Consider the following 19,311-nt stretch of genomic DNA (forward strand, 5'->3'; position numbering starts at 1 on the left):
TAAATTTTAACTTAGTGAGTCTTCTAATTAACTCATATTGAATATATGAACATTTAACTTAGTAACTTAGTTGGTAAATTGTAACTAATATGTGTACACTGCGAGATTATAACTTGGTTAGTCCGACCCTTTATTATATAACAATAACTTCCAACGAGTGACTCTGGTGCATTTGTTTTCCAGTGCGTGCGGTGAGATCATCCCGTATATATCAACTATAGGAATATAGGAATGGGAGCTTCACATTTTCATTTAAAAAAGTAGTTTCACATTTTCATTTCTAAAAAAGACTTGCTTCACATTTTCATTTAACAAAAATACTACCTTCATATTTTTATTTCAAAACATAGCACATTTCCACAAAACATCTCATCTCTCAAAATGGGAGCTTCACATATTCATTTCAAAACTCATCATGCATATGCAAAATTTAACATTTGCTTCTCTATCTAAAAAAAGAGCACATCTAAAAAAATAGAGCACATTTCATACATCTCTTCTCATCTCATCTCATCTCATTATGCGACACAAATTCATCTATCTATTCATCTTATCTGATATGATATCTCATCTCATTATGCAACAAAAAACAGAGCATGGACGGAGCAGTGGTGTAACGCCCAAGATGCGACCCTATCCTTATTTTGGCGTGCGGGCCTCGATAGAGATAGAAGCGCGTCTCATCGTTTTGCAAGAATGGATATCATTACAAGTACATGTACATAAGAGAAGAGTATATGGAATTGGCTTACACTCGCCACAAGCTACATCAGAGTCACATCAGTACAATACATAAATATCACAAAGAAGAGCAGGGTCTGACTACGGGCGAAAAACCAACGAGAAAAGAACGACGTCCATCCTTGCTATCCCAGGCTGCCGGCCTCGAACCCATCCTAGATCGACGAAGAGGATGAAGAAGAAACTCCAAATGAACAATCATAGCGCTCACGTCTTAATATCCTTACCTGTACCTGCAACTGGTGTTGTAGTAATCTATGAGCCACAAGGGACTCATCAATCTCATTTCCAAAGTTATCAAGACTAGCAAAGCTTAATAGGTGAGGTATAGTTAAGTGGTGAGTCTTCAGCAGCGGCTAAGTATTATTTGAGGTGGCTAACTTACGAGTACAAGAATAAAGAAGGGATGATCTACGCATAGCGGATGTGAACTACTGATGATCAAATGAATGATCCTAAACACCTACTTACGTCAGATGTAACCCCATCGTGTCCTCGACCAGAGAAGGAGCTCACGAAAGAGACAGTCACGGTTACGCACTCAGTTGGCATATTTTAATTAAGCTTACTTCAAGTTATCTAGAACCGGATGTTAAACAAAGTTTCCACGTTGCCACATAACCGCGGGCACGGCTTTCCGAAAGATTTAACCTTGTAGGGGTGCTCCAACTAGTCCATCACAAACTACCACACGCTGCGATAGAATGACCTCGATCAGGGAAACCCGTGATCTCCTCGGATACCTATTGGAAAACCTCAACCTCGAGATAACCCAAAGTATCCTCGGAATCCCTCGCATGAGACGCTCGATAAAGGTAAAACAAGTCCAGCAAGGCCACCCGACGTGCCGACAATCTCGATAGGAGCCACGTATCTCGCTCTCAGGGCATAATCGGATGAGCAGAGAGTACAGTGTCCTGATAGAAACCACCTGAGTTGCCCTGGGTTGGCCCCGCACACGACTCTGTTTTCGACCAGCACCATCAGGACTGGCCCTCCCTGTATTATGTTGAATGACTCCTCGGGTAGCGCTAACTCCCTATGTTTTTCAGTATTAATAGAATTATTATGTTGGGCAAATATAGTACCAATGTTGGGCCTTGCCAGACGAGCTTTATCCCGAAACGAGAATCTAAGGGGTCCCCATAACAACCCCAAGCATGTTGGGAGCGCTCATTGATGGAACATAACACCGGTAGTCGAAACTAAGGGGGCAAAGGTGTAACAAAACACTAGGCTACAAGGGCCGAGCCTTCCACCTTTTACCAAGTATATATGTGCATTATATGATATAGCAATTAATAGGGTGATATAACAAGGAACCCATGTTATCACATGGACACAACTGCACCTGCAACTAGCAAGGCTAACACATGGTTAAGCAAGCGATAACATAGCCAATCAATGGTTTGCTAGGTTGTGAACAGGTTGAAGGTTTTCATGACAATGTTGGGAGGCTGATATTTAACAGGTGGTAGGCAATGAGACATAGCGATAGAAACGATAAAAATAGCATGACAATGATATTAATGGTATCTAGGGAAATGGTCATCTTGCCTGAGACCCCGCTTGGAAGAAGAATGACTCCGTGAAGCAGACGAACTGATGTAGTCGAACGGGTCCTCACTTTCCGACATGCTTGCGGAACTCCATCAAGACGAAGCAAACCGGAAACAAGGATCAACACAGATATTCACCACGGCACATGCACGATAAAATGCAATCCACATATGATGCATGATCAGTTGAATATATGCAAGACATGGCATGTCAATTCGCAACAATCAAACACTACACATTAAGTGAAGTTCAATATGCAACGAGTTGCATATTGACGAAACCCCACCTACGAATTATTTGGTTCTATCCCGATTAGGTACACGACAATATTAAATGTTGGTTAAACATGGTAAGATGTGAAGCATAATTAAGCTACCTATCTAGGCATTTTAAATGAGGTCGAAAACGACATATAGCATCTCCGAACTAACCTCATACGTTAATTTATAATTCTGTCCAGATCTGAACTAACACGTTTTAATATTTGTTAAAGAGCAAACTAAATAGGTTCACGTGGTTCTACGCATCGTTCCAATCAATTTACACATATGGAACATCTACAACGGAGCTACGGTTCAAAACATATGATCACGGCAAGATATGATGTCATGAATGCAATATGTATGCGAATGTCAGCCACAAGCATTCCAAACCAACAAGGCTGCAACATAATATGCAACTACAAGAGATTCTAAGCAAGTTTCATATAGGGCACGATAAAAACGGAGCAACGGTTCAACAAATACAAGCAGCACATGAAATAGTCATAATGTGCCAAAAACAACAACATGGCATTTTCTACACCCAAAAACAACAAGCTACATAATTCTAAAATGCTGAAACAAGACATGAGACAGTAGTAGTCAAGATGCACAACAACATCCTACTAAATACAACTATCATGGAAGCATGAATCACTATGAAAAGAACTCACAAAATGGCATCTTGCACACAGTGTCAGACTTAGTGAAAATAACACTGTTGACAGTGCAGTTTTCAATCTGAAGGCATATTGACAACAGCTAAACTATATTCTACAGGGCTCCGAATGGCATAAAAATTTACAGCATGCTAGAGAATCTTAAGGACTACAAGTAACTCCATTGAACCCACCTAAAAGGAGCTGTAGATCACTAGAAAAACTCATGGCAAGAGAGCAACAAAATATAACAGATTTCATACTTGGAAATATTTCTGCATTTCCAAATCAACATTATTTTCTAGCATGTTGACAATAAGCAAACAACACCTAAACACGGATTTCTATTGCAACCAAAATTACCAGGGGCTAGCATACATATCCAAGGGCATAGCTCTAGTTCACCACTCATGCATATCACCCACGAAATAAATCCCACAAAATAGACAAGAGGGCACATGGTAGAAATATGATGCGCACTAACTTACTCGAAAGGCAAAACTAATTGCACAGTTAAATTCTATGGATTTTTCTACCCCAAAAACATATATAGTATGTGGGGTTCAAAAAATAAAACTAGCGCCACACATATATGCAGGAATATGTCCTAAACACAACACAGCAAACAAGCGACGGAACCTACATGAAAAAATGCAAACAACTACTCTAAAATACATGTCAAAGGGTCCCGAACAACATGAACATTTTATCTATGAGATTTGAACAATCCGGACGCGCACCAAAATAAATACGGGATATCTAACATATTAGGACAGCACGTCAAACTAGGTAAACATCGGGTCAAACTACTCCAAACATGCATGCAAGTTACAAAATAATATTCTACGTGAAAAACTACACAAGTTACATATATAATTCGCCTCGATCCGACGCACGAATAAAAAGATACGGACTTTCTAAATATCTACAACTTCCTGAAATTAAATATATTCGCAAACCTAAAAGAAAATAACTAGCGGGCCTAATCTACTAACATGGGCCAAAACAGGGACAGGGCGCTGGATAATTAAATCCCGCCCGGGGCGTAACATAGGAGGGGCTGTGGGGCTCACCTTCATGGGCCGAGGCCCAAGTCGGAGGAGGAGGTGCTCGCGGCAGAGGCGGGGCTGGGCCGGCTCACGTCCTACGCGGTGACGAGACATGCCGAGGCGAAGGTGCGGCCAAGCTGGGCCGAGGGAGGGCTCGTGGCGCTGGCCGCCTGTTGGGCCGAGGCGCTGGTGTGGGAGGCCGGTGCACGCGCTCATCGTGATCCTCTGCTCCCGAGCACAGGGAGGCGACGGAACCTAGCGGTGAGGCGAGCTCCGACCGGCTCTCTGTGGATCCGGCACAGACGGGGCAAGGGCAAGGCAGGTTCCGCCGAGATGGGTCCGTTCCCAGCGGAGGCGGCTCGAGGCGGCACCGAGGCGAGGAGATCGGCCGGCGGGCGAAGAGGGTGGCGGCTGCATAGGGCAGCGATGCGGGACTGGATTCGGCAAGGCAGAGCGGCTGTGGGCCGGGAACCGGCAGAGCAGAGATCTGGCGGCGAGATCCGGCTCGGGGCTGCAGGAGGGAGGCGGTCCGCTCCTCCATGGTTGCGGCCATGGATGCGAGCAGGGAGGCGCTCGTGCGGCAACGGGGCGATCCGGGCCCTGGCGGGCCCTGCGCGCTGGTGGGAGGAGAGAGAGAGGCAAGTGGCGGCTAGGGTTAGGAGGGGCGTGGGATTCGAGGAGAGATTAGGGTTAGCTGCCTATTTATCGACAAAGGGGCTAGGGTTATCTGAATCCGGCTCCGTTTTCGACCCCGGAATCGCGATCGGACGGCCCCGTACGTGGGAATGGTCTAGTTGGCTGTGTAGAGTAGCTAGGTGGGGACGAGAGGGAAAACGGGCACCCGACAACATATTTTAAAACAAAAAACGTCCGACGATAACCAAAGACGCTGCCGCTACGGTCGACCTTTCGGGTACCAAACGAACTCCGATTGTGACGAAAATTGGCAAGCGGCCTACCTATATTAAAATAAGACCGCACGCCAAGTTTCAAAACAATCAGAGAATATTTTATACACAGATTAAAACAAGATTTTAACGATGCCGCGGGCGCGTGCGAATGTTGTCGGGCTCAAAACGGTCAACGACGAAAATGGAGAGAACCGACAACTAAAAACGAATGCAGCTTTGAAAAATGGCAGCAACGGAGTGCCGATGCAATGCAGATGATGCGCATGATGCGAAGATGAATGCAACAGACAAACGAACCACACGACAAGAACGGAATAAAATGGGAGTCTTCTAGAGCATCGATCTAGGGTTGTCACAACTCTCCTACACTACAAGAGGATCTCGACCCGAGATCCAAGAATGAAAGGGGGAGAGAATGAGAAAGCAAGAGGTAAAACTTAATTGCTTCTTTGACAAACGAGTGAAACCAACGACCCTTGAAGGTTGCAAAGAGGTTGAAGAATGATATAAGGAAGAAGCAAGAATTCATAGAAAATTTCGGTAGAAAAAGGGGGACAAAATTCGATACAATGGAAAGATCTTGAGAAGATTCACAACAAACTATGTAAATTGAACAAGGGAACAATATGATCTTGAAAATACAAAATGATAGACTGAAGAGAGCAACATCACAAAGCCTCCGTTAGAAAGAATAGAAACTAGATCTTGGCAAGAAAAGAACAAAGAAGAAAAAGAGAACCACTACCACAAGAATCTTGAAGAACAACTTGAGAATGAAGAGATCTTGAGGCGCCTAACCGAAAACTTAATGAGGCACCAGAATAATTGAGAGACGAACGAAGAGACAACAATTGAGAAGAATGAGAACGAAAGCTGAAAGCTGAGAACAAAGAAACCTTCTAAATGATGGACCAAGATTTAGGAGAACCACTTCTTTGGTCTTCCAAGCTGCAATGATGAGGAGAACACCACCAAGAACAACTAGACACTTCGGAATGATGACTAAGAAAAAGTTGAGCAAACGAATGAATTAATTCGAATGCATCTTGGATAAGGGATATGACTGAAGGAAATCATACTTATGTCATAGTTGAAAAGAATTAGAGAGCTCCGGAAAGATGACAAGAGCCAGATAAGATCCTGGGAAAGAACCTGTGGGTTATGGTCCCACTCAAAGAAACCACAGTTGAAAGGGTTGCTTAGAAGAGATATATTGCACCAGTATAAAAAAACTTGATGAGGTTAGCACCTCGAAATAATTGAAAGGATTGAAAACAAGAACTTCTGAGATATCTTCAACACACCGGGTAGAACAGAGATGAAAGAAAAGCAAGAAAGACTTGATAGAATTTCCAACACTGGAAAGCACTAGCTAATGAAAAGGATAAGATGGACACGGATAGCTTGAATTGAATTCACCGGAAAAGGGAAGAAGAACGAAAAAATGATGAACTCAAAACTCCTGAGAATCTTCACAATGAATCACCGGATAACAGAGAAAAGAAAAGATAGCGGAAGCAACAATGAAATGAAATGCACTTGGACGATAACTGAACATTGAAGAAAAGGGAGGGAGGGCGGGGAAAAAAAGACAACTTGGAACCGATGAGACGAACTCCTGAAAGAAAAGAGAGATTGATCTTGCGAATTGGAAAGATCGAATTCGCTTGAAGGAAGCACACCGGTTGAAAAGAATCGACACGATGACTCCGGTTGAAAAGGAATTTATATGACAATTGATTAATCAAAAGGATTAGCACTCTCATAAAAATATGAGAACACCACTTAGGAAAGATCTGAAATCACCACTGGACATCGAAGCAACTTGAATTACCATACTCGAACAAAACAAAGGATGAGGCTTACGAAACAAGCCAGAACAAATTCATGAGAGAGATTCCGTCTGATATTTTCGTGGATGAGGCTCGCAGGGCTCTATCCTACAATAGCCATCATATGCAAGGCAGTGCACACGACATATGAAGCATCCTCGAGTCTCGTAGCAAGCTACAAGGATTCTTTAATACACAATAAGAACCGTTGTAAAACGACCATGAACAAACGAATCCACCAAATGTCGAACCCCAACCTAACATCATGCATTTGTTGGAAGATTGTCCTATAAGTAACTACTTGAATTCCCACCTAAGAACTCCCGAAATTGCTAGTCATGCAATGTGGTCCACGGATACAAGGAGTAATATATCACTCAACTCCTATACTAACCCGTCCAGTGTATCACATCCGTCAACACATAGCGAGAATCTCGGAACTTCATCTATCTCAGACCCTCGTAATCACAACGATACTAGGTATGGCGATACATCCGGATCTATCTGCACCAGTACTGGGGAAGCCGGACTACTCTCGCCACTACTAGTATTGAAGAAATTTCAAACATCCTCCGTCCTGAGATACTAAGAAATCTGAATGATAGCGATGTACTCAAGAATCCCCTGCAGCTCAACTCCCCGGAAGAAATCAAGTCAGACAAGAGGCACCAAGACAGAACTCCGTCACATCGACATCATATAGATTCCAAAAATATCCGCGAGATCCTAATTTTTTTGAGTGAGAAGAGAAGAAGAATTAAAATTATTACGTCAAGATTCCTCACCAGAGCATAGAAGAGGAGAAAAAAGAATCCTACTCTCCGATATATAACTAGACTCAAAGCAGTTTTTCACTAGACTCGACTCGGCCAAGTTCGATCAATCAAGGGGGTCCTAGGTTGGTGCTGCTCTGATACCAACTTGTACCGCCCAAGATGCGACCCTATCCTTATTTTGGCACGAGGGCCTCGACAGGGATAGAAGCGCATCTCGTTGTTTCACAAGAATGGATATCGTTACAAGTACATGTACTAAAGAGAAGAGTATATGGAATTGGCTTACACTCTCCACAAGCCACATCAGAGTCACATCAGTACAATACATAAATATCACGAATAAGAGCAGGGTTCGACTACGGTCGAAAAACAAACGAGAAAAGAACGACTTCCATCCTTGCTATCCCAGGCTGCGGTCCTCGAACCCATCCTAAATCGACGAAGAGGAAGAAGAAGAAACTCCAAATGAACAATCATCGCGCCCACATCTTAATATCCTTACCTGTACCTGCAACTGGTGTTGTAGTAATCTATGAGCCACAGGGGACTCAGCAATCTCATTTCCAAAGGTATCAAGACTAGCAAAGCTTAATAGGCACTACTGAAATTCAGAAATTTGCCGTCTGCCATGGCAGACGGCAAAGGGGGCAACCACGGACGGCAAAGGCTTTGCCGTCGGTCAGCAGACGACAAACTAGACGGTAAAAAAAATTCTGGTGAAGAGGTTCTTTGCCGTCTACTTTTGTAAAGCGGACGGCAAAGATTCTTTGCCATGAGGGGGCAGGCGACAAATTAACTGGGACAACATATACTGCAACGTCCCTGTTAAGTGTTAACGGCATGCGTCTTCTCTTTGCAGTCTGCCCCCCCTTGGCATGTGGGGGCAGACGACAAAGAGGGGAGAGAGGGGGGCTGATTCACCCCTTTGCCGTCTGCCCACCCCCCTTTGCCATGTGGGGGCAGACGACAAAGAGGGGAAATAGAGGGGGCAGATTCCCCCCTTTGCCGTCTGCCCACCCCCCTTTGCCATGTGGGGCAGACGGCAAAGAGGGGAACCTGCCCCATTTTAATTTATTTTTTATTATATCCAGCATTTTTAACAATAATCAGGATATATATTTATATATTTGACACAAATAAATTTCTTTCCGTACTCATAACCATATTAAAATAACTCTCATCCATAGTGCATACATATTATGCAAGTTGCATCCGTACCAAACCATATATTACACCAGTTTCATCCACATGCATACAAAGTTTCATATATATCCATATACTACAATAGTTTCAATGCAAGCCATGGTACAAGAAATCATCTTCAAGCATTCCATCAATATAATCCAAGCTTCCCGTGAAGTGAAGGTAATCTCCAAAATGACAAATAAGAAAGTTAGAAGAATAATACTAGATTAAGAAGTTTATATATAGGTTATTTCGGAGAGAAATTAGCTAAGTATAGACCATTTAGGAGCTAACTAAGCTAATTATGTCATTTAGGTGGAACCCTAGCTAACTATAGGTCGTTTCGGAGCTAACTTGGGTAAAATAGGTCATTCCGATGCAAACTATGCTTATTAAGCCATTTTGGATCTAGCTAGGCTAATTATAGGCCATTTAATACCTAAGTTAGGGGGAATAGGTCATCTTGCAGCTACGTAAGACTTATTATGCCATTTAGGAGAGAACTTAGCTAACTGTAGGTCATTTTTTATTAAATAGGTCATTTTGGAGCTAACTAAGCTAATTATGTCATTTCGTAGGATAATTAGCCAATTTAGCCTTTCTTGGATGAGTCTAAGCTATGTAGAAGAAGAGAAAGAGAAGAAGAAGTAAAAGAAGGAGGAGGAGGAGAAGGAGAAGGAAGAGGAGAAGAAGAAGAAAAGAAGAAGGAGAAGGAGAAGGAGGAAGAAGAAGGAGAAGGAGGAGCTCCTTCTCCTTCTTCTCCTCCTTCTTCTCCTTCTCCTTATCCTCCTCCTTCTCCTTCTTCTTCTTCTCTTCTTCTTCTTCCTTCCTTCCTTTCATTTTTCCTCTTTCTTCTCCTCTTGTCCCCTTCTTCGCGCTAAATTGGCTAAGAATGCCTTTTTGGAGCTAATTATGTCATTTCAAGGATAATTAGCTAAGTATAGGTCATGTTTTATTAAATAGACCATTTAGGAGCTAACTAAGCTAATTATGTCATCTAGGTGGAACCCTAGCTAACTATAGGTCGTTTCGGAGCTAACTTGGGTAAAATAGGTCATTCCGGAGCAAACTATGCTTATTAAGCCATTTTGGATCTAGCTAGGCTAATTATAGGCCATTTAATACCTAAGTTAGGGGGAATAGGTCATCTTGCAGCTACGTAAGCCTTATTATGTCATTTAGGAGAGAACTTAGCTAACTGTAGGTCATTTTTTATTAAATAGGTCATTTTGATGCTAACTAAGCTAATTATGTCATTTTGTAGGATAATTAGCCAATTTAGCCTTTCTTGTATGAGTCTAAGCTACTTAGAAGAAGAGAACGAGAAGAAGAAGTAAAATAAGGAGGAGGAGGAGAAGGAGAAGGAAGAGGAGAAGAAGAAGAAAAGAAGAAGGAGAAGGATAAGGAGGAAGAAGGAGGAAGAAGGAGAAGGAGGAGCTCCTTCTCCTTCTTCTCCTCCTTCTTCTCCTTCTCCTTCTCCTCCTCCTTCTCCTTCTCCTTCTCTTCTTCTTCTTCCTTCCTTCCTTTCATTTTTCCTCTTTCTTCTCCTCTTGTCCCCTTCTTCGGGCTAAATTGGCTAAGAATGCCTTTTTGGAGCTAATTATGTCATTTCGAGGATAATTAGCTAAGTATAGGTCATGTTTTATTAAATAGACCATTTAGGAGCTAACTAAGCTAATTATGTCATCTAGGTGGAACCCTATCTAACGAGAGGTCGTTTCAGAGCTAACTTGGGTAAAATAGGTCATTCCGAAGCAAACTATGCTTATTAAGCCATTTTGGATCTAGCTAGGCTAATTATAGGCCATTTAATACCTAAGTTAGGGGGAATAGGTCATCTTGCAACTACGTAAGCCTTATTATGTCATTTAGGAGAGAACTTAGCTAACTGTAGGTCATTTTTTATTAAATAGGTCATTTTGGAGCTAACTAAGCTAATTATGTCATTTCGTAGGATAATTAGCCAATTTAGCCTTTCTTGGAGCTAACTAAGCTAATTATGTCATTTAGATGGAAGTCTAGCTATTTTTTATTAAAACACTAGAAATAACATACCATTATCGTCATCACAGCGGTGAAGCACGGTGGCTCTGGCTTGTTTCACCTCGAGAAGGCTGCCGTGGAGAAGGCTCGACTGTAGAAGGGTCGTGCGATGCGTTTCGGGAGATATTCTGCACCAAACATCGTTTGCAATGTGTAGTTAGCATGAGGACACTCTTAAGATCACTGCACTGAAATGAAACTGACCATCCCCGCCACATTATTGACTGGCATCGGCGGAGGGACTTGGCCGTTCTTCTCGCACATAGACTGTACATTTGGTTTCGACAAGTCAAACTTTTTATTTATTAATGAAACGGACATTCAAATGCAAGATTTGGAATAACATGAAGAAGAAACTTACCACGAAGAGCTCGTATATGGCCCTGTTAGACGCATCATTCCGTGCCGTCTCCGCCTCCACCAATGCAGTCGTCCTCTCCTCCAGCTCCCTAATTTCCTTACCCTTCCCCGCCATAGCCGCCTGCATTGACTCTCTCTCTTTCTGAATAGCAGCCTGCAACACAACTCATTGTTAGCAATGTAATCATATTGATTCCAACGCACAACATAATGCGGAAAGATAGTTGAGTCCATTAAACTAACCTCGATGGCGAGCTCGACTAGCCATGGACGACGTGTTATCTCCAGACAAGAGCTCGTTTGGCGTGCCTTTATCTGCCGGAGAGTGCTAGGACAACGTATAAGGCCGTCTCCAATGGCGATCGAGCCATGGGGCCTCCCGTTGCCAGCTATCATCACCAGCTATGGATCAATAGGCCCCTCGCTCGGGTTAAAGTCCTCCCCTTTCCTCGCCTTCCCGTGATCTTTGTACTTCATGCGCTTGTGGTGGGAGGAGATGTTGGTGAAGTTTTCTGGATGCTCGAGGTCAGACTCAGAGAATGCCTTGACCTTCTTGTACGAGGCAGTATGGTCCATCGCATACAGGTCGTACATCTGTGGCGCCTTCGTCTTATTGTGACGCGCCTAAAAGAGATAGAGAGGAAAATTGTATTAGTAAAGGCCTCAAGATTGCATTAAGAATGAATTGCATGAAGCATGAAGCAAACCACATACCCAGTTCTCGCCAAATTGGATTAAGTTGACGCTCCCTTGATGATGTGGCACGCCAACCATTTTGCCACGCCTCTCCTTGGGGTTGTTGTGGCTGGCCTCCCACGTTTCGGAGCACCACTGATCCACCAAGGCCTCCCAACAATCCATCTTATCCACACACCATCTCGGGGGCACCTAAGTTAATAAAGAGAAATTTGAGCGCGTAAGAACCAAATCAAGGAAACTAACTACAAAGACTTAATAATATGTAATTACCTTCATGTAATGCTCCTTCTCCATCTTAGCATCACGACACTTCGCCTTGTCAAGCCTAATACGCCGCGTGGCATAGTAGTCTCGAACAGCCTGCACCCGAACCTCGTGCCGAAAGTTTTGAAGTAGGCGGCGGCATTCGGTTTCGATAACCTTTGCCACGTCCTCCTCGTATCCCTCCTCACACCTGTTGTAGGTCTGCAAATGAGACAACACTGATGGTTGATTTATAATTGTGTGAAGGAGAAATTACCCAGAACTTTTGGATCACCATGTCCACCCTCGTGTCGCACAAAACACCGTTGATCTCCACCTCCGGCGGGGCCGGGGCACCCAAGTAGTGCTCCCAGGTCATTCCTACCTCTCGCTCCCGACCGGGCAACGTAACAAACCCTGGGAAGTTTTTACAGCAAAGAACACCAAGGACGTTGTTGGGCTTGCGGACACCCTTGGCAACAATCCAACCCCTACAGTATGACAAATTAAAGCCAAAACATTAGATAATTGAGAAAACGCGAATGCAAAAGGTTAAATAAGAGTAAATTAACTTACTTGTCACCATTTGGCCTAATCGACCACCTCTGCTCGGGGGTCGCTGGCACGAGCGGGAGCCCCGAACTACCACGCTGGTAGACGGTAGCCCCCTCACCCAGCTCCTCGTCGGTACCAGCATGGCCACTTGGCTCAGCCCAGGTATCCCACTGGGTCTCTTGGGACATACCTCATCCCTGCTTTGCTCCGGAGTCGCCTGGAAGGAAGCCTCTGGGACACAAGTCTCATGGGTCGAAGGCTCGTCAACCTGAGGCTCGTCGACCCGAGGCTCGTGAACCAGAGACCGTGTAGCCTCCACCTCAGACGAATCCACCCTAGAAGTCCTGTGCTCAGGTGAATCAGCTTGGGGTGGTGGCGGAGACCGTGTAGCCGCCACCTCAGAAGGTGTGGCAGCCACCGCCCTACCTCTCCCGCGGCCACGTGTACCTTTAGTACAACATAAATACCAATATGAGTAATAAAATGTGTATAAATACCAATATGCATACAACATGAGTACAACATAAATACCAACATGAATACAACGTGTACCTTTAGTGCCTCTCGGCTTCGCGGGGGGGTCGACCTCCTCTCACGGGGGGCGCTCCTTGCATAGTAGAGAGCAACACTCTCCGAAGAGGCGAGGCAGGAATGGAAGTACCCATCCCATCACCCGCCGACAAAGAAGGAGCCGCGGAGTGCTTTCGACCCTTTCCCACCATCTTTCAATACCTGTCATGACAAAGAGTAAATGAAATTAGTACAACATAAATACCAACAGGACTAATAAAATGTATATAATTTAAGTGTATCATCGTCATAAATACCAACATGACTAATAAAAATTGAATACCTAACATGAACTCAAAATTTATACATAGTATAATAGTTGAATACCTAACATGAACTAATAACAATCGTGCTCGTCTATATATGCTTCGGGGTCAATAAATGCATCATGATCATCACTATCATCAATAAATGCATCATCATCATCATTATCATGAAGAACATGTGGAAGGCCACCATTATGTAATCGGTCAAGAAGTGACAGGTCATCCGCAGCAGTAACCTCTTCTTCTTCCAGCTCTTCCTGTTCGGGCTCAGGGGTTAAGACGGATTCACTGTCGCTGTCTACTTCAATGTTATGGGGTGAAGTAGAGCGGTTCTTCAAACGTTTCTTGGACATACGTGTTTCTTGGAAGAATTCATCTCATATGTGTGTGGGTTAATGTGAGGTTCGTAATCCTCTTCATTGAGGGTAGGTGGTCTAAAATGTGGCGGCACTTCATAAATGACATCCCAACCTTTGAGATTTGGATCAGTTTGGCAGGCCCACGGTAGATAGAAAACTTGTGTCGCCTGTTGAGCCGTAATATAGACATCAGGAACATCTAAGTGGGTGTTTTGGTTGATTTCGACTAGTCCTATATGTTCATGAGTCCTTCTAGTCTCCCTCGGCTCAAACCAATAACATTTGAAGACTACGACGGTCGGTGGGTTTTCACCATAGAATAGAAGTTCATAAATTGCTTCAACTCTTCCATAATACTTGGTGTCTCCTTCGCCGATAGCAGAGACAGAAAAATTTGTAGACTTTAGGTCGGGCATAGATAGCTCTTTGCCAAAGGTACGAAAGTGATACCCGTTGATGTTGTATTTGTCAAATAAACAGACCTTATAGTCAAAACCATTAGGGACTTGTCTCAACTCGGCGTCCATAGACTCTGCATCAGCCTACAAGTTTAATACGAAAGAATGGATGCATTAGCCGCAAATTAGACCAAGAAATCAAATGGGCCCTTAATGGTAATGAATTACCCTTTGTTTGAACCAAGAGATGAAACCGGGACAGTCGCCTCCATGCTTTGCGAGAAGCTCATACTCTTCGACGGAATCCTTTTCGATGATCGCTCCATCCGAGAATTCGGCGACGTACCGACTATATCAAATATCCGGGAATAAGAGTGGTTCAAAGCAATTAGAAGTTGCGGAAGAATAAATTACCAAGAACTTACTCGATGTACGGCTGCACTTCTGTTAGGTTGGTGAAGATATACAATGAAATGGTCCGCCATTCTTCGACATCCAACGATTTCCCTTTCGAAGCACCGGATGGTGCGAGCTTACCTTTGAATAGGCTGATGTTGGATCGAACTTTTTTTTGATTGCCGTCATTGTACCGAGGCTTCGGGTTATGCAAATGATGATTTTTGGCTTCGTAGTATGCTGTCACGAAGTTTGCCGCCTCCTCAGTAATGAATGCCTCGTCCATCGATGCTTCAATTCTACGTTTATTTTTACACTTAGCTCGAAGCATCTTCTACATCCTCTTAGTTGAGTAGCACCATCGATTTTGAATGGCCCCCCCATTCTTGCCTCGGTCGGGAGATGCAAAATCAAATGTTGCATTGGATTAAAGAAGCCCAGTGGAAAGATCTTTTCTAATTTGCAGATCAACTCCGGCGCCAACTTTTCCATTTCATCTAGCACGCCAGGCGATAGTTCTTTCACACAAAGAGAACGGAAGAAATAGCTCAGCTCTACGAGTACTAGCCGTTCATCCTTAGGGATAAAGCCACGCAACATCACCGGCATTACCTGCTCAATCCATATATGCCAATCATGACTCTTGAGCCCAAATATTTTCAATTTCTCAAGACTCGCTCCCCTATTTAGATACGCAGTATACCCATCGGGGAACATCAACCGCATTTTCACCCACAATAGCATTTCCCTCATATCTGGCCTTTCAAGATTGAACCATGCCTTTGGCTTCGCTATGCTTTGCTTTACTTTTCGTTGTCGCAAGTTTTGCAATGGTCTATCACATAGAGCCTCCAGGTCGATTCTAGCCTTAGGATTATCTTTTGACTTCCCCTCTATGCCGAACAATGTAACAAAAATGGCCTCTGCAATATTCTTTTCAGTGTGCATCTCATCAATGTTGTGTGGGCAAAGGAGGTCTTTGAAGTAAGGCAGATCCCATAAGCATGACTTGTGAGTCCAGGCGTGTTCCGTATTATACCCTTTGAAGTATCCTGGATGCAAAGGATCAGGCTCGAGAGTGTTTAACTGATCAAGGGTCTGTTGGCCTGTCAACGTAGCTAGTGCAGTGTTTCTGACAACTCTACCTTTGATGAAATTCTTCTTGTCTTTTCTGAACTTATGGTCAGGATCCAGGAATTGTCTATGCATGTCGAAGCAAGAATACTTGCGACCAGCCTGCAGCCAACGGAACTGAAGAGCTGCCTTGCATGTGGTGCACGGGAACCTTCCATGCACACACCAGCCAGCGAATAGCGCAAACGCCGGATAATCATGCGTCGAGTACATGTACCACACATGCATTTTGAAATTTGTTTTGGTAGCCGCGTCGTAGGTCTTGATCCCATTATCACAGGCTTCTTGCAACTCATCCTTAAGCGGCTGCATGTACACATTCATATTCTTCCCCGGATAGTTGGGCCCTGGAATTATCAACATCAGGAAAATGTTCTTTCTTTTCATAATCTCTCCGAGTGGCAAATTTAGTGGAATGACAAATACAGGCCAACAACTGTATTGTGTTGCCGTCATACCATACACATTGAACCCATCCTTGCTGATGGCAACTCTAGGTTACCTTGGATCTTCCGATTTATCCTTATGTAATGCATCGAAGTGCCTCCACGCAAAACCATCTGAAGTGTGTACCAGCATCTTGTTCCCATCCGCATCTAGTTCGGTTCTTTTGCCCAACTTGTGCCATGTCATCTGTCTGGCCGTCTCTTCGACCATGAAAAGATGTTGAAGTATTGGTACGATTGGCAGATACCGAAGAACACTAATGGGGATTTTGGTCTGATTCTTCTCACCCATGCCTTTGTCTGCCACAATATACCTGGAAGAATTGCAAATGGGGCAATAGTTGAAGGCCGCATACTCAAGCCTAAATAAGGCACATCCATTCTCACAGGCATGTATCTTCTCATAGGGCATCTTAAGTACACGGAGGATTTTCTCTGACTGGTACAGGTTTGCAGGCAGTACATGGCCTTTGGGTAGGAAGCGTCCAAATATCGTCGTCATCGCGTCGTAGCATTCTCTGCATAGGTTGAATTGAGCCTTCAGAGCCATTACTTGCGCGATGGCATCCAGCTGACAAAGCTCAGTCTGCTCGTGGAGAGGACGTTTTGAAGACTCCAACATTTCATAGAAGGCCTTTGTAGATTCCTCCATCTCATCGTCCTAATCCCGAGCATCATCAAAGTCTTGCACCATGTCTTCAATCCCAGTACCATGCCCGTCGGTGCGTCGACGAATCACCTCAGCTCTGGCACGTTGGTCAGACTCACCATGAAAAGTCCACACCGTATAATTAGGCGTAAAACCCCACTTCTGCAGGTGTTTACCCATTTCAAACTCTGTCTCCTTTTTCCAGTTGTCGCAGTTGGGACAGGGGCACCATGTTTTTTGCTGGCCATTTGCAAATGCGGCTCTCACAAACCCCCTGGTTTTTGTTAACCATTCATGGGTCATGTCTTTCTGACTAGGATGACCAGTGTACATCCAAGCACGATCACTCATGTTGCCTAGCTACCTATGGGGCACAAGAAATAAATATATAATTCATCATCTATATTCATACGCTAATCAAGTTTGTCAGTTTTATTACGTCCATGCAACCTACACGCTAATAGGTAAAGATAGGTCCTAATCCCACCCGAGTATGTGTAGACTAGGTTCGTTTTCCCATGCTCTGCTCCAGATGCGATGCAGAATTTCGGCAGCACCTCCCCGCTCTTCTCCTGATACACGTCTCGACAATAAGCAGAGAGGATGTGTACCTTGAGAACAACAGGGGAGGCACTAACGAAATTCCGCATCGGATCCGGAGCACAGCATACGGGAAAACAAACCCAATCTACACATACTCGGGCTGTCCATGGATAACGTTGGACAATTCGAAAGGATGGCGGTTATAAATATGCAAAGAAATGCATATTTATAGATGTCGCCCTTCCGAACGGGAGACGCATACTGGTCACGCATACTCATGATTGAAGAAACCTATAGCTAGCAAGTTTCATCGGCACGAAGACCGGGACAGAGCAAATTAAGGGGGGTAGGAGGAGAAGTCATTTGTGCTCACCAACAAACGCAAGGGCGGAGCTTGTCCAACGCACGTGGAGGTCGTCGAACAACTGCACATTGAAATTCACATGATCAACACAAATACGATGGTTTTATTATTAACATAATCGGAAAATATGTGACCTAACTCATAATTTACAAAACTATGACCTCGTGGGCCTCTAGAAGGCCAAAAAGCACCTTCTCGTTCAAAAGAAGGCAGAAGAGGTGTCGGGGGTCGGGGCTTTGTGGCGTCGGGAGTCAGTGCCATTGAGGGTCGGTGGTGTCGGGTGTCGGTGGTCGGGAGTCGGGTTAAATGCGTCGATGGCCGGGGGTCAGTGTCGTCGGGGGTCGAGGGTCACTAGCGTCGGGGGTTGGGGTCTTTTCGATCAACAAGAGGCCAAAGAGGTGTCGGGGGCCCGGGGTTGGGGGTTAGGGCGTCGGGGGTCGGGGGTAGGGGGTCGGGGGTCGAGGGTCAGTGGTGTCGGGGGTCGGGGGTCGGGGGTCAGTGGTGTCGGGCGTCGGGGGTCGGGGGTCGGGTGTCGGGGGTTGGGTGTCAGTGGTGTCGGGCGTCGGGAGTTGGGGGTCGGGGGTCGGGGGTCAGTGGTGTCGGGCGTCGGGGGTCGGGGGTCGGGAGCCGGGTGTCAGTGGCGTCGGGGGTCGGGGGTCGAGGGTCGAGGGTTGGTGGCGTCGGGCGTCGAGGGTTGGTGGCGTCGGGCGTCGGGGGTCGGGAGTCGGATGTCGGGGGTCAGTGGTGTCGGGGGTCGGGACTCGGGTGTTAGTGGCGTCGGGGGTCGGGGGTCGAGGGTCCGGGGTTGGTGGCGTCGGGCCTCGGGGGTTGGTGGCGTCGGGCGTCGGGGGTCGTGGGCGGGGGGTCGGGGGTCGGGGTCCTTTTATTTCTTCTTCTCTTCTTCGTGCTCTTCTTCTTCTTCTTCTTCTTCTTCTTCTTCTTCTTTTCTCTTCTCTTCCTCTTCCTCCTCCTCCTCCTCTTCTTCTTCTTCTTCTTCTTCTTCTTCTTCTTCTTCTTCTTCTTCTTCTTCTTCTTCTTCTTCTTCTTCTTCTTCTTCTTCTTCTTTCTCCTCCTCCTCCTCCTGCTCCTCATCCTCTTCTTCTTCTTCTTCTTCTTCTTCTTTCTCCTCCTCCTCGTCCTCCTCTTCTTGTTCTTCTTCTCCTTCTTCTTTTTGTTCTTCTTCTAATTATTTTCTTCTTTTCCTTTTTTCTTTTTCATTTTTTCCTTCTACTTTTCCTCTTTTTTTCTTCTAACCTAACAAACTAACCTAATTAGCCTAATAATCTAACCAAATAAACTAACTAAATTACCAT

Source organism: Hordeum vulgare, chromosome 5H (genome assembly GCF_904849725.1).
Source record: "Hordeum vulgare subsp. vulgare chromosome 5H, MorexV3_pseudomolecules_assembly, whole genome shotgun sequence".
NCBI lineage: Eukaryota > Viridiplantae > Streptophyta > Magnoliopsida > Poales > Poaceae > Hordeum > Hordeum vulgare.